The sequence below is a fragment of the Dendrobates tinctorius genome, unplaced genomic scaffold (genome assembly GCF_039654945.1).
Source record: "Dendrobates tinctorius isolate UK_male_01 unplaced genomic scaffold, ASM3965494v1 ptg000116l, whole genome shotgun sequence".
NCBI lineage: Eukaryota > Metazoa > Chordata > Amphibia > Anura > Dendrobatidae > Dendrobates > Dendrobates tinctorius.
The window spans coordinates 3,331,890-3,349,428 of NW_027361784.1; positions in this window are offsets into that span (position 1 = coordinate 3,331,890).

The following is a 17,539-nucleotide window of genomic DNA, read 5'->3' on the forward strand; positions in this document are numbered from 1 at the left end:
ATGGTGGTGGCAGCATAATGCTATGGGGGTGTTTTTCAGCTGCAGGGACAGGACAACTGGTTGCCATTGAAAGAAACATGAATGTGGCCAAGTACAGAGATATCCTGGATGAAAACCTCTTCCAGAGTGCTCTGGATCTCAGACTTGGACGAAGGTTCACCTTCCAGCAAGACAATGACCCTAAGCACACAGCTAAAATAACAAAGGAGTGGCTTCAAAACAACTCTGTGACCATTCTTGACTGGCCCAGCCAGAGCCCTGACCTAAACCCAATTGAGCATCTCAGGAGAGACCTGAAAATGTCTGTCCACCAATGTTCACCATTCAACCTGCCGGAGCTGGAGAGGATCTGCAAGGAAGAATGGCAGAGGATCCCCAAATCCAGGTGTGAAAAACTTGTTGCATCATTCCCAAGAAGACTCATGGCTGTACTAGCTCAAAAGGGCGCTTCTACTCAATACTGAGCAAAGGGTCTGAATACTTATGACCATGCGATATTTCAGCTTTTCTTTTTCTAAAAATTTGCAAAAATTTTTACATTTCTGTTCAGTCAAGGGGTGCAGAGTGTACATTAATGAGAAAAAAATGAACTTTTTTGAATTTACCAAATAGCTGCAATGAAACAAAGAGTGAAAAATTTAAAGGGGTCTGAATACTTTCCGTACCTACTATATAATTTTTAATACACTGCTTCTGTTTTTTAGCCTAGTTTTTGTTGAATAAATAATGATACAGTGTAATCTGTCACATGTTGTTCATTTCAGACTGGATTTACCGAATTTTAAGTGGACTTCGTTCTTCTCATGACTGTATGCCAACTGTGCCAAATTTTCTGGGATTGTTTCTACTGACAACTTTGTGGTGTCCTGATCCAAAAGTGGTCAGTGTTAACAAAAACCCTACCCACAAATTGACAGTTCCAGTGGAGTTGGTAATTTAGAGAGATGGATTTTTCAGAATTCTGTGGTTTTCAAACGTTCTACCAAACTTTCCAATTTTCCTTTCACTGGTGCCTGTATTCATATGGTTCATGCATAAATAAAACAAACCAATATCCATGTCTGCTAATGACTGCCACATGTCTACTAAGATCAGTCAGCCATAAGGCGCCCAGTTTACAAGCAATCTTCTTATGAGCTACAATACCAAGAAGTCGGCAAGCATTCATTTATGTTGCTCTGAGCAGCAGAAAACAACATAATTAGAGGCTAACTAGTAAGGTAAATATATACAGAACACATGGATATATAGGGTCTAATTGTACCACATTGACCAGACTTGTCACGTCCCCAATCGCTATTTACTTGCAGATATGAGGTCAATCTGCAGGTTAATGGTATCCTAAAGCTGTACAACCACCTTACTAAAAGTGCAGCTACTGGGAGAAAATGAACTTTATTCCCCCTGGGAGATGCCCACTTTCAGTCATACAGGCGATGATGCGGCACTGCTACAGTCACTGCTCACAGCATAGTGAGCTACGGCTTTAAGCACGCCCATGCACTTGTATTAACAGCCCACTCTGCACAGATGGGCTACCACATGAGCTGTCAACAATGGTGTAACTAGAGGCCAATGGGCTATCATTATATACTGTATGTATATATATATACTGTGTATATATATATATATACAGTACAGACCAAAAGTTTGGAGACACCTTCTCATTCGAAGAGTTTTCTTTATTTTCATGACTATGAAAATTGTAGATTCACTCTGAAGGCATCAAAACTATGAATTAACACATGTGGAATTATATAATTAGCAAAAAAGCGTGAAACAACTGAAAATATGTCTTATATTCTAGGTTCTTCAAAGTAGTCACCTTTTGATTTGATTACTGCTTTGCACACTCTTGGCATTCTCTTGATGAGCTTCAAGCGCTACAAATAAACTGGCTCACATGAGGACCGCCCCAGGAAAGGAAGACCAAGAGTCACCTCTGCTGCGGAGGATAAGTTCATCCAAGTCACCAGCCTCAGAAATAGCAGGTTAACAGCAGCTCAGATTAGAGACCAGGTCAATGCCACACAGAGTTCTAGCAGCAGACACATCTCTACAACAACTGTTAAGAGGAGACTTTGTGCAGCAGGCCTTCATGGTAAAATAGCTGCTAGGAAACCACTGCTAAGGACAGGCAACAAGCAGAAGAGACTTGTTCGGGCTAAAGAACACAAGGAATGGACATTAGGCCAGTTGAAATCTGTGCTTTGGTCTGATGAGTCCAAATTTGAGATCTTTGGTTCCAACCACCGTCTCTTTGTGCGACGCAGAAAAGGTGAACCGATGGACTCTACATGCCTGGTTCCCACCGTGAAGCATGGAGGAGGAGGTGTGATGGTGTGGGGGTGCTTTTCTGGTGACACTGTTGGGGATTTATTCAAAATTGAAGTCATACTGAACCAGCATGTCTACCACATAATCTTGCAGCGGCATGCTATTCCATCCGGTTTGCGTTTAGTTGGACCATCATTTATTTTTCAACAGGACAATGACCCCAAACACACCTCCAGGCTGTGTAAGGGCTATTTGACCAAGAAGGAGAGTGATGGGGTGCTACGCCAGATGACCTGGCCTCCACAGTCACCAGACCTGAACCCAATCGAGATGGTTTGGTGTTATGGATGAGTCACCGTAGGAGGCAAAAACAGAAATACTAGCTAAGTCCAGAAAACCAGAGAAGTTGGCAGCTATCGGATTGCAGACCCCTGAACCTAGCAACAACAACTAGCAGTAGCCGTGGGGGGTTCCTACGGTGCCCTAGACCCCTCGATCACAGCCGGAGAACTAAATAGCCTAAAGACAGAAAGGGAAATCTAAACTGCCCCAGAGCAGACCCCAAAGCAATAGGCAGCCCCCAACATATAATGACGGTGAAGCAAGATGAAAAAACACTCACACAGATAGAAAGATAGGCTGAGCAAATTATGGGGCCCAAGCTAACTAAATAGGAAAGGATAGAAAAGCTGCTGTCTGCAATCCGCCAAAACCCTATCAAAACAAGAGCCAACAGACTGATAGGGAAAAAAGCCCTGAAGACGCTAGGCTTCAAAAAGACTATATCAGTACTCAGGTATTTTCTGAAGACAGAGCAAAAAGGAATTCAGCTCACCCCAGCAGGGAATGGCAGAAATCCAGAAAAACAAGGCAAAACAAAACCAAAACACAAATGCAAAAAGCAGAGTAGAAAACTTAGCTTTTGAGGAGCAGGAATCAGACTGGTCTCCTAGAATCTCTCAGAGAGATCACCAGCAAGGCAGAAGGGCGTCGGCTGCCTTATATCCAGACAGCAATTCCAGTCACCCAGTCATCATCATCCTGCACAGGTGCTTGGTAATCAGCCTCACTACCTTCCTTCACCAGAAGAGGGAGTTCATCAGACCTCAATGGTGAAGGGGAAAATGAACTCACAACAGTACCTCCCCAATGAGGAGGGGTCACCGAACCCTCATCCACGCCACCAGGGTGAGCCCGATGAAAGGCACGCACCAATCTTTTGGCATGAATATCAGAGGCAGAGACCCAGGAATTATCCTCCTGACCATAACCCTTCCACTTAACCAAATACTGGAGTCTCCGTCTAGCCAGACGGGAATCCAGTATCTTCTCTACCTCATATTCCATGTTACCTTCAACCAATACAGGGTCCGGAGGTGCCACCCTAGGAACAACTGGTTCAACAAACCTTTTCAACAAGGACTTATGAAACACATTATGGATTTTAAATGTGACTGGAAGAGCCAAACGAAAAGAGACCGGATTAATAATCTCCAAAATCTTGTAAGGTCCAATAAATCTAGGCTTAAACTTAGGAGAAGCCACCTTCATAGCGATATTTTTTGATGATAACCAAACCATATCACCAACCTTAAACTGGGGACCAATGGTCCTATGTCGGTTGGAAAACCGCTGGGCCTTTTCCTAGCAGAGAGATAACTTATCCACCACTTGGTCCCAGATCTGGTGCATTCTCTCCACCACAGTGTCAACACCTGGGCAGGCCGAAGGCTCCACCTGCCCTGAAGAAAATCGAGGATGAAACCCAAAGTTACAAAAAAAAGGTGACATCAAAGTGGCAGAACTAGCTCTATTATTTAAAGCAAATTCGGCCAAGGGCAAAAATGATACCCAATCATCCTGACCAGCGGAAATAAAACATCTCAAATACGACTCCAAGGTCTGGTTTGTTCTCTCCGTCTGCCCATTGGTCTGAGGGTGAAAAGCAGAGGAGAAGGACAACTGAATTCCCAGCTTGGAACAGAAAGTCCTCCAAAATCTAGACACAAACTGAACTCCTGTCAGATACAATGTTCTCAGGAATCCCGTGCAAGCGAACCACCTGCTGCAAAAACAGGGGCACCAACTCAGAGGAAGATGGCAACTTAGGGAGTGGTATAAGATGAACCATCTTAGAGAACCTATCACAAATCACCCAAATAACAGTCATTCTCTGAGAGACAGGCATATCAGAGATGAAATCCATTGAAATATGGGTCCATGGCCTCCTGGGGACCGGCAAAGGCATCAACAACCCACTAGAGCCAGAACAAGGTTTAGACCGGGAGCAAGTCCCACAGGACTGCACAAAATTCCTGACATCACAAGACAAGGCGGGCCACCAAAAAGACCGACTCACCAGATCTCTAGTACCAAAAATACCTGGATGACCAGCCAATGCAGAGCAATGAACTTCAGACATCACTCTCTTCTTCCACTGGTCAGGAACATACAACTTTCCACTGGGACAGCGCTCAGGTTTGTCCTCCTGGAACTCTTCCAGAGCACGTCTCAAATCGGGCGAGATGGCAGAAAGAACTACCCCTTCGCCTAAGATGGTAGCAGGCTTGGTCACCACAGGAGAATCAGCAAAGAAGCTCCTAGAGAGAGCGTCAGCCATGACATTCTTAGTGCCAGGAAGAAAAGAGACCACAAAATCAAAACGTGTAAAAAACAAGGCCCACCTAGCCTGTCTAGGGTTCAAGCGTTTGGCCGACTCCAGGTAAATCAAATTCTTGTGGTCAGTGAGGACCACGACTTGATGTTTAGCTCCCTCCAACCAATGTCTCCACTCCTCAAATGCCCATTTCATGCCTAACAGTTCCCGAGTCCTCACATCATAGTTACGTTCAGATGGAGAGAACTTTCGGGAAAAGAAGGCACAGGGATTCATTTTAGATGTTACAGGATCCTTTTGGGACAAAACAGCTCCTGCACCAATCTCAGAAGCGTCCACCTCTACCTGGAACGGGAGTGAGACATCAGGTTGCCGCAAAACCGGGGCAGAAATGAATCTTCGCTTCAGCTCCTGAAAGGAAGAAACAGCCTCCGGAGACCAATTCAACACATCAGCACCCTTCTTAGTCAGATCAGTCATTGGCTTGGCAATACTAGAAAATTTTGCTATAAATTTCCGATAAAAATGAGCAAAACCCAAAAACTTCTGGAGGGCCTTCAAAGAAGTGGGCTGAACCCAATCATAAATGGCATGTACCTTGGCCGGATCCATTTCAATAGTTGACGGAGACAAAATAAATCCCAAAAATGAAATCCTCTGTACCCCAAAAAGGCATTTCGATCCTTTGACATATAGGGAATTCTCCCTCAAGATCCGGAACACAGTCCGAACATGTTCCACATGAGAATCCCAATCCTTGGAGAAGATCAAAATATCATCCAGATAGATAATCAAAAATTTATCCACAAAGTCTCGGAAAATGTCGTTCATGAAGCACTGGAAGACAGAAGGGGCATTAGTGAGCCCAAAAGGCATCACCAGGTATTAAAAATGTCCCTCCGGAGTATTTAGCGCCGTCTTCCATTCATCCCCATGCTTAATGCGGATAAGATTATACGCCCCCCTGAGGTCAAGCTTGGCAAACCAGCAAGCACCTTTAACTCTGGAGAATAGATCCGAAATCATGGGTAACGGATACTGGTATTTAATAGTAATTTTGTTGAGGGCACAATAATCAATACAAGGCCTTAATGAACCATCCTTTTTGGCCACAAAAAAAAAAACGGCACCTAAGGGTGAAGAGGATGGTCTAATATGACCCTTCACCAACGCCTCCTTAATATAGGATCGCATAGCCTCATGCTCGGGTACAAATAAATTGAAGAGCCGACCCTTGGGAAATTTACACCCCGGGCTCAGTTCAATTGCACAGTCATAACTCCTATGAGGAGGCAAAGACGCAGACTCATTCTCTCTAAATACGTCATAAAAGTCCGCCAAATAGTCAGGAACATCATGCGACTGAGGAGAGGTGGAAAAAACCGGAGCCTCACTAAGGGCACACCGACAACCCCAACTCACCACAGCCACAGATTTCCAATCCAAAACTGGATTATGAATTTGCAACCAGGGAAACCCCAGAACAATGGTATCATGCAAATTATGCAACACCACAAATCTGCAATTTTCTTGATGGTCTGGGGCGACCCGCATTACCACCTGGGTCCAAAACTGAGGTTTATTTTTCGCCAAAGGAGTAGCATCAATCCCCCTCAACAGGATAGGCGTCCGCAGAGGGGTCATCGGAAATCCACAACGTTTAGCAAAATCCAAGTCTATTAGGTTCAGGGCTGCTCCCGAATCCACAAAAGCCTTGGCGGAAAATGTGGACAGGGAGCAGATCAGAGTAATTGCCAGAAGAAACTTAGGTTGAACACCACCCACAGAAAACGTGTGTGCAAAACGTTTCTCTCATTTAGGACAGACAGAAATAATATGCGAGACATCTCCACAAAAAAAACACAGCTTATTACGCTTTCTGAACTCCTGACGTTGCTCCCTGGACAAAACTCTATCACATTGCATAGGTTCAGACACTTGTTCAACAGGTGGCAACACCTCTCGTGCAGTCCTGCGTTCACGTAAACGCCGATCAACCTGAATGGCTAATGACATAGAATCGTCAAGACCAGAGGGAACAGGAAATCCCACCATAGTATCTTTTACGGCTTCTGACAAACCCTTCCGAAAGAGAGCTGCCAAGGCATTATCATTCCAGGTAGTAAGGACCGCCCACTTTCGGAATTTTTGACAGTACAATTCTGCAGAATCTCTACCCTGGCTCAATGCCAACAGGGTCTTTTCAGCCTGATCAATAGCATTAGGTTCGTCATACAACAACCCCAAGGCTTGAAAAAATGCATTCACATTAGTCAGAATAGGATCATCTGGTTTCAAAGAAAACGCCCAATCCTGGGGATCGCCACGCAGCAAAGAGATGAAAATTTTAACCTGCTGCGCGGAGCTCCCCGACGAGTTAGGCTTCAAGGCAAAAAATAATTTACAATTATTTTTGAAATTCAAAAATTTAGACCGATCCCCAAAAAACACATCAGGAGTAGGGATCTTTGGTTCAGCAGCATGTGAATGAGCAAGGTAGGCGTAAATTCCCCGCACTTCCGCAGCGAGCTGCTCCACACGATCAGACAATTGCTTTATCTCCATTGAGAGAAAAAAAATTCCCCCTACGGCCTCAGAGATATAGAGGAAAGAATATACACCCTTTTTTTTTTTTTTTTTACAATTCTTTCCTGCTATTGAGTACCCTAGGATCTGCGGTATGGCTGGTGATTCTGTTATGGATGAGTCACCGTAGGAGGCAAAAACAGAAATACTAGCTAAGTCCAGAAAACCAGAGAAGTTGGCAGCTATCGGATTGCAGACCCCTGAACCTAGCAACAACAACTAGCAGTAGCCGTGGGGGGTTCCTACGGTGCCCTAGACCCCTCGATCACAGCCGGAGAACTAAATAGCCTAAAGACAGAAAGGGAAATCTAAACTGCCCCAGAGCAGACCCCAAAGCAATAGGCAGCCCCCAACATATAATGACGGTGAAGCAAGATGAAAAAACACTCACACAGATAGAAAGATAGGCTGAGCAAATTATGGGGCCCAAGCTAACTAAATAGGAAAGGATAGAAAAGCTGCTGTCTGCAATACGCCAAAACCCTATCAAAACAAGAGCCAACAGACTGATAGGGAAAAAAGCCCTGAAGATGGTAGGCTTCAAAAAGACTATATCAGTACTCAGGTATTTTCTGAAGACAGAGCAAAAAGGAATTCAGCTCACCCCAGCAGGGAATGGCAGAAATCCAGAAAAACAAGGCAAAACAAAACCAAAACACAAATGCAAAAAGCAGAGCAGAAAACTTAGCTTTTGAGGAGCAGGAATCAGACTGGTCTCCTAGAATCCCTCAGAGAGATCACCAGCAAGGCAGAAGGGCGTCGGCTGCCTTATATCCAGTCAGCAATTCCAGTCACCCAGTCATCATCATCCTGCACAGGTGCTTGGTAATCAGCCTCACTACCTTCCTTCACCAGAAGAGGGAGTTCATCAGACCACAATGGTGAAGGGGAAAATGAACTCACAACAGTTTGGGGTGAGCTGGACCGCAGAGTGAATGCAAAAGAGCCAACAAGTGCTAAGCATCTCTGGGAACTCCTTCAAGACTGTTGGAAGACCATTTCCAGTGACTACCTCTTGAAGCTCATCAAGAGAATGCCAAGAGTGTGCAAAGCAGTAATCAAAGCACTTTGAAGAACCTAGAATATAAGACATATTTTCAGTTGTTTCACACTTTTTTGTTAATTATATAATTCCACATGTGGTAATTCATAGTTTTGATGCCTTCAGAGTGAATCTACAATTTTCATAGTCATGAAAATAAAGAAAACTCTTTGAATGAGAAGTTGTCTCCAAACTTTTGGTCTGTACTGTATATATATATTTTTTTATATATATATATATATATATATATATATATATATACAGTGGGGCAAAAAAGTATTTAGTCAGTCAGCAATAGTGCAAGTTCCACCACTTAAAAAGATGAGATGCGTCTGTAATTTACATCATAGGTAGACCTCAACTATGGGAGACAAACTGAGAAAAAAAAATCCAGAAAATCACATTGTCTGTTTTTTTTTCCTTTTATTTGCATATTATGGTGGAAAATAAGTATTTGGTCAGAAACAAAATTTCATCTCAATACTTTGTGATATATCCTTTGTTGGCAATGACAGAGGTCAAACGTTTTCTGTAAGTCTTCACAAGGTTGCCACACACTTGTTGGTATGTTGGCCCATTCCTCCATGCAGATCTCCTCTAGAGCAGTGATGTTTTTGGCTTTTCGCTTGGCAACACGGACTTTCAACTCCCTCCAAAGGTTTTCTATAGGGTTGAGATCTGGAGACTGGCTAGGCCACTCCAGGACCTTGAAATGCTTCTTACGAAGCCACTCCTTCGTTGCCCTGGCGGTGTGCTTTGGATCATTGTCATGTTGAAAGACCCAGCCATGTTTCATCATCAATGCCCTTGCTGATGGAAGGAGGTTTGCACTCAAAATCTCACGATACATGGCCCCATTCATTCTTTCATGTACCCGGATCAGTCGTCCTGGCCCCTTTGCAGAGAAACAGCCCCAAAGCATGATGTTTCCACCACCATGCTTTACAGTAGGTATGGTGTTTGATGGATGCAACTCAGTATTCTTTTTCCTCCAAACACGACAAGTTGTGTTTCTACCAAACAGTTCCAGTTTGGTTTCATCAGACCATAGGACATTCTCCCAAAACTCCTCTGGATCATCCAAATGCTCTCTAGCAAACTTCAGACGGGCCCGGACATGTACAGGCTTAAGCAGTGGGACACGTCTGGCACTGCAGGATCTGAGTCCATGGTGGCGTAGTGTGTTACTTATGGTAGGCCTTGTTACATTGGTCCCAGCTCTCTGCAGTTCATTCACTAGGTCCCCCCGCGTGGTTCTGGGATTTTTGCTCACCGTTCTTGTGATCATTCTGACCCCACGGGGTGGGATTTTGCGTGGAGCACCAGATCGAGGGAGATTATCAGTGGTCTTGTATGTCTTCCATTTTCTAATTATTGCTCCCACAGTTGATTTCTTCACTCCAAGCTGGTTGGCTATTGCAGATTCAGTCTTCCCAGCCTGGTGCAGGGCTACAATTTTGTTTCTGGTGTCCTTTGACAGCTCTTTGGTCTTCACCATAGTGGAGTTTGGAGTCAGACTGTTTGAGGGTGTGCACAGGTGTCTTTTTATACTGATAACAAGTTTAAACAGGTGCCATTACTACAGGTAATGAGTGGAGGAAAGAGGAGACTCTTAAAGAAGAAGTTACAGGTCTGTGAGAGCCAGAAATCTTGATTGCTTGTTTCTGACCAAATACCTATTTTCCACCATAATATGCAAATAAAAGGAAAAAAAAAACAGACAATGTGATTTTCTGGATTTTTTTTTCTCAGTTTGTCTCCCATAGTTGAGGTCTACCTATGATGTAAATTACAGACGCCTCTCATCTTTTTAAGTGGTGGAACTTGCACTATTGCTGACTGACTAAATACTTTTTTGCCCCACTGTATATATATATATACAATATATATACAGTTGTGCTCAAAAGCTTACATACATAATTTTTGCTTTCAATGCATTTTTTCAGAGAATGTGAATGATAACACCAAAACTTTTTCTCCTCTCATGGTTAGTGTGTGAGAGTATAGCAGGAACGCAGAATGTAGTGATGAGCAGGAGGCAGAGCAAGTGTTAACGGGTATTTTATATATAGAGAGAGAGAAGTAACAGCAATTTATCCACGCAGGAAATAGAGAGATACAGTATATACAGTGGCACAACATATGCAATTGAACCAGTGTGCAGCAATAACGCGGTATCGGTATGATGGCAGCTGCAAACACTGTGAACAGGTTAACAAGCGGTGTGTCACTTATGAGTCTCTGGTGTCCAGTGAAGGAGATGTCAGAAGGTCCCACATTGGCGCCGCAGGCGATGTGTCCAGTCTAGGAAGCGATGCTGGAGGTACCGAAGGTACTGTCCTTTGTTAGTGTCCTGGTATCCGGGGGCTTGGTGTGGTTCACTTCGCATCCGGTCACTTGGAACAGGAGATGTGACTGACGAAGTGGAGGACTCCTGTGACGGGGCCGCAGCCGCGGCTACTATTTCAGCGTCTTTGACAGGGGCCGCTTTGTTAAAGCTGCCGGCATGCCAGGGCCGGCTGAAGCAGGCGGGGTTTACCCCATTAATACTGTGTATTGCCCCCTCTAACATCAATGACAGATTGAAGTCTTTTGTGGTAGTTGTGTATGAGGTTCTTTATTTTCTCAGTTGGTAAAGCTGCCCACTCTTCTTGGGAAAAAAGCCTCCAGTTCTTGTAAATTCCTGGGCTGCTTAGCATGAGCTACGTGCTTGAGATCTCCCCAGAGTGGTTCAATGATATTGAGGTCAGGAGACTGACATGACCACTCCAGAACCTTCACTTTGTTCTGCTGTAGCCAGTGACAGGTCGACTTGGCCTTGTGTGTTGGAATGTCCAAGTACGTCCCATGCGCAGCTTCCGGGCTGATGAGTGCAAATTTAGCTCCAGTATTTGCTGATAACGTGCTGCATTCATCTTTCCTTCAACTTTGACCAAGTTTCCTGTGCCTTTGTAGCTCACACATCCCTATAACATCAGCAATCGGCTTTACAGTAGGAATGGTGTTCCTTTCATCATAGGCCTTGTTGACTCTCTCCAAATGTAACGATTATGGTTGTGGCCAAAAAGTTCAGTTTTGGTCTCATCACTCCAAATTACCTTGCTCCAGAAGTTTTGAGGCTTGTCTCTGTGCTGTTTTGCATATTATAGGCAAGATACTTTATGGCATTTGCTCAGTAATGGCTTTCTTCTGGCAACTCGACCATGCAGCCCATTTTTCTTCAAGTGCCTCCTTATTGTGCATCTTGAAAAAGTCACACCGCTAGTTTTCAGAGAGTCCAGTATTTCAGCTGATGTTATTTGTGGATTTTTCTTTGTATCCCAAACAATTTTCCTGGCAGTTGTGGATGACATTTTTGTTGGTCTACCTGACCATGGTTTTGTTTTTACAGAGCCCCTGATTTTCCATATGTCAATCGGTTTGAACGCTGCTGACTGGCATTATCAATTCCTTGGATAGCTTTTTGTATACGTTTCCTGTTTTATACAGTTCAACTACCTTTTCCTGTAGAACTGTTGACAATTCTTTGCTTTCCCCATGACTCACAATCCAGAAACGTCAATGGCTGTATGAAAGATGTAAGAGTCTGTCTGGACCCGAGAAACTCACTCAGCTTTTATGCACACACACTGATTACAAGCAAACAGGTCACAGGTGAGGATGTTACCTTTTGTAGCCATTCAAACCCATTTATGTCAACTTCTGTGCATGCTATCAGGGCAAAATCACCAGGGTATGTAAACTTTTGATCAGGGTCATTTGGATGTTTTGGGTTGTCATTATGACTTAAAAAGAGAAAACACAGTAGTTTGACAATAAATGGCTTCACCCAACCACTAACCATGCGTGTAGAAAAAGTTTTGGTGTTATCATTCATATTCTTTGAGAAAAAGGCCAAGAAAGCAGAAATTCTTCCGGGGTATGCAAATGTTTAAGCACAACTGTGTGTGTGTATGTGTATGTATATGTATATATATATTGTCGAGATCCACCATATGAGTGGATGGGGATTAACTCGCGTGGCTGTGATATTGAGGCACACAGGAACACTCTTGCTTAAAGTAACAGTCTGTGTGGCTTATTTCCTTCATAATCAATGTCACAGGAGCACAAGGCAAACTCTTACATCAGACAGACGAATTCTTAATGTCCAAAAGTAGAGCTTCGCTCTCTCAGGCCTGTGGGTAAACAGGCTGTGCCATGTCCAGCATGCATGCCCTATAGCCAGAACACAGTCTCTTACTGACCCTGGGCAGCATTACTCACGGTTTATCCCTTACGGGTTATCAGGGAAGCGGCCGCACTGGGTTCACTGTGCCAGACAGAGCCTTGCTCACTAGGCCGTCTACAGTTGCAGCGCCACAGCCGGGCAGTAGCTCCCCTACACAGAGCCGTCACAGACTCTACCAGGTCCGGGCCTTTCCATGCTCTCTTCAGGAAGTTCAATCCCAGACATTTCCAACACACCCAGGCCTTCCGGGACCTTGCACTCTGACCACTCAGGATCAAACACACAACCCATGTAATCAGACCTCAGTCACATTATATATCCCAAACCACCCCCATATGTGGGAAGTGTATGTGTGGCTAGCCGATCCCGCCCAGCTCTCTGACTAGCCCTATAAGCCGCCCTTATAGGTAAATAACTTGTCGACTTCAAGTCCCAGGATAACAATGCTATTTTGGCTTATAGCGCAGAGAACATCGGCGACACATGCTGGACGTTTACAACCATGCCGGTCACTGTTTCACCATCAAGGAAATGCCCACATGCATATCCTGAGTCGCATATGCAGCGCCCCCTAGCTTTATCAGAGGTTACTGCACCACAATATATATATATGTATATATATCTAATATATAAAGCTCAATATGTGTGTGTGTATGTTTATATGTATGTACAGTGGGGCAAAAAAGTATTTAGTCAGTCAGCAATAGTCCAGGTTCCACCACTTAAAAAGATGAGAGGCGTCTGTAATTTACATCATAGGTAGACCTCAACTATGGGAGACAAACTGAGAAAAAAAAATCCAGAAAATCACATTGTCTGTTTTTTTTTCATTTTATTTGCATATTATGGTGGAAAATAAGTATTTGGTCAGAAACAAGCAATCAAGATTTCTGGCTCTCACAGACCTGTAACTTCTTCTTTAAGAGTCTCCTCTTTCCTCCACTCATTACCTGTAGTAATGGCACCTGTTTAAACTTGTTATCAGTATAAAAAGACACCTGTGCACACCCTCAAACAGTCTGACTCCAAACTCCACTATGGTGAAGACCAAAGAGCTGTCAAAGGACACCAGAAACAAAATTGTAGCCCTGCACCAGGCTGGGAAGACTGAATCTGCAATAGCCAACCAGCTTGGAGTGAAGAAATCAACTGTGGGAGCAATAATTAGAAAATGGAAGACATACAAGACCACTGATAATCTCCCTCGATCTGGTGCTCCACGCAAAATCCCACCCCGTGGGGTCAGAATGATCACAAGAACGGTGAGCAAAAATCCCAGAACCACGCGGGGGGACCTAGTGAATGAACTGCAGAGAGCTGGGACCAATGTAACAAGGCCTACCATAAGTAACACACTACGCCACCATGGACTCAGATCCTGCAGTGCCAGACGTGTCCCACTGCTTAAGCCTGTACATGTCCGGGCCCGTCTGAAGTTTGCTAGAGAGCATTTGGATGATCCAGAGGAGTTTTGGGAGAATGTCCTATGGTCTGATGAAACCAAACTGGAACTGTTTGGTAGAAACACAACTTGTCGTGTTTGGAGGAAAAAGAATACTGAGTTGCATCCATCAAACACCATACCTACTGTAAAGCATGGTGGTGGAAACATCATGCTTTGGGGCTGTTTCTCTGCAAAGGGGCCAGGACGACTGATCCGGGTACATGAAAGAATGAATGGGGCCATGTATCGTGAGATTTTGAGTGCAAACCTCCTTCCATCAGCAAGGGCATGGAAGATGAAACGTGGCTGGGTCTTTCAACATGACAATGATCCAAAGCACACCGCCAGGGCAACGAAGGAGTGGCTTCGTAAGAAGCATTTCAAGGTCCTGGAGTGGCCTAGCCAGTCTCCAGATCTCAACCCTATAGAAAACCTTTGGAGGGAGTTGAAAGTCCGTGTTACCAAGCGAAAAGTCAAAAACATCACTGCTCTAGAGGAGATCTGCATGGAGGAATTGGCCAACATACCAACAACAGTGTGTGGCAACCTTGTGAAGACTTACAGAAAACGTTTGACCTCTGTCATTGCCAACAAAGGATATATCACAAAGTATTGAGATGAAATTTTGTTTCTGACCAAATACTTATTTTCCACCATAATATGCAAATAAAATGAAACAAAAACAGACAATGTGATTTTCTGGATTTTTTTTTCTCAGTTTGTCTCCCATAGTTGAGGTCTACCTATGATGTAAATTACAGACGCCTCTCATCTTTTTAAGTGGTGGAACTTGCACTATTGCTGACTGACTAAATACTTTTTTGCCCCATTGTATGTATGTATGTGTGTATGTCCGGGATTGACATCCACACCGTTGCAGCTACAGCCACAAAATTTTGCACACTCACACGTCTGGACCCCGAGAGCGTCCTAGGCTATGTTGTGAGGCGAAATTTTAACCCTGCGCGTTCCAACTCTCCAAACAATTTTGCCCATACAGTTGTGGCCAAAAGTATTGACACCCCTGCAATTCTGTCAGATAATACTCAGTTTCTTCCTGAAAATGATTGCAAACACAAATTCTTTGGTATTATTATCTTCATTTAATTTGTCTTAAATGAAAAAACACAAAAAGAATTGTCCTAAAGCCAAATTGAATATAATTCCACACCAAGCATAAAAAAGAGGGTGGACAAAAGTATTGGCACTGTTCGAAAAATCATGTGATGCTTCTCTAATTTGTGTAATTATCAGCACCTGTAACTTACCTGTGGCACCTAACAGGTGTTGGCAATAACTAAATCACACTTGCAGCCAGTTGACATGGATTAAAGTTGACTCAACCTCTGTCCTGTGTCCTTGTGTGTACCACATTGAGCATGGAGAAAGAAAGAAGACCAAAGAACTGTCTGAGGACTTGAGAAACTAAATTGTGAGGAAGCATGAGCAATCTCAAGGCTACAAGTCCATCTCCAAAGACCTGAATGTTCCTGTGTCTACCGTGCGCAGTGTCATCAAGAAGTTTAAAGCCCATGGCACTGTGGCTAACCTCCCTAGATGTGGACGGAAAAGAAAAATTGACAAGAGATTTCAACGCAAGATTGTGCGGATGTTGGATAAAGAACCTTGACTAACATCCAAACAAGTTCAAGCTGCCCTGCAGTCCGAGGGTACAACAGTGTCAACCCGTACTATCCGTCGGCATCTGAATGAAAAGGGACTGTATGGTAGGAGACCCAGGAAGACTCCACTTCTTACCCCGAGACATAAAAAAGCCAGGCTGGAGTTTGCCAAAACTTACCTGAAAAAGCCTAAAACGTTTTGGGAGAATGTTCTCTGGTCAGATGAGACAAAAGAAGAGCTTTTTGGGCAAAGGCATCAACATAGATTTTACAGGAGAAAAAAAGAGGCATTCAAAGAAAAGAACATGGTCCCTACAGTCAAACATGGCGGAGGTTCCCTGATGTTTTGGGGTTGCTTTGCTGCCCCTGGCACTGGATTGCTTGACCGTGTGCATGGCATTATGAAGTCTGAAGACTACCAACAAATTTTGCAGCATAATGTAGGGCCCAGGGTGAGAAAGCTGGGTCTCCCTCAGAGGTCATGGTTCTTCCAGCAGGAGAATGACCCAAAACACACTTCAAAAAGCAGTAGAAAATGGTTTGAGAGCAAGCACTGGAGACTTCTAAGGTGGCCAGCAATGAGTCCAGACCTGAATCCCATAGAACACCTGTGGAGAGATCTAAAAATGGCAGTTTGGAGAAGGCACCCTTCAAATATCAGGGACCTGGAGCAGTTTGCCAAAGAAGAATGGTCTAAAATTCCAGCAGAGCATTGTAAGAAACTCATTGATGGTTACCGGAAGCGGTTGGTCGCAGTTATTTTGGCTAAAGGTTGTGCAACCAAGTATTAGGCTGAGGGTGCCAATACTTTTGTCTGGCCCATTTTTGGAGTTTTGTGTGAAATGATCAATGTTTTGCTTTTTGCTTCATTCTATTTTGTGTTTTTTCATTTAAGACAAATTAAATGAAGATAATAATACCAAAGAATTTGTGTTTGCAATCATTTTCAGGAAGAAACTGAGTATTATCTGACAGAATTGCAGGGGTGTCAATACTTTTGGCCACAACTGTAGGTACATAATGGGGAAAAAGTGTATGTATGTATGTATGTATGTGTGTATGTCATCTGCACCGTCATAGCTACAGCCACAAAATGTTGCAGTCACACCAACCTCGCCACATAAAAGTCGAAACACAAAAGTCACCACTCAAAACTCGCCACGCTGTCCCAGAGCTGTTTAAAAGATGAAAAATGAGCTGTGATTGGTTGCTATCAGCAACAGTTTTCTTTGTAGACAGTTGTGGTAACTGAGGCCTATTATTCTTATCATTTCTATGGTGTTATCATCCTTCTGTAAAGCTGGAAATAACACAATTTATTACCGTGCCAACACAGACCACCTTCTGACACAGACTGCAGGGGGAGCCCAGTATCACACAGGATAGGATTAGATACACAGCTCAGCAGTCAGTATCACACAGGATAGGAATAGATACACGGCTCAGCACACAGTATCACACAGGATAGGATTAGATACGCAGCTCAGCACGCAGTATCACACAGAATAGTATTAGATACACGGCTCACCAGACAGTATCACACAGAATAGGATTAGATACACTGCTCAGCAGTCAGTATCACACAGGATAGGATTAGATATATGGCTGAGCAGTATCACACAGGATAGGGTTAGATACACGGCTCAGCAGATGGTATCACACAGGATAGGATTAGGTACACAGCTCAGCAGTCAGTATCACACAGGATAGGGTTAGATAC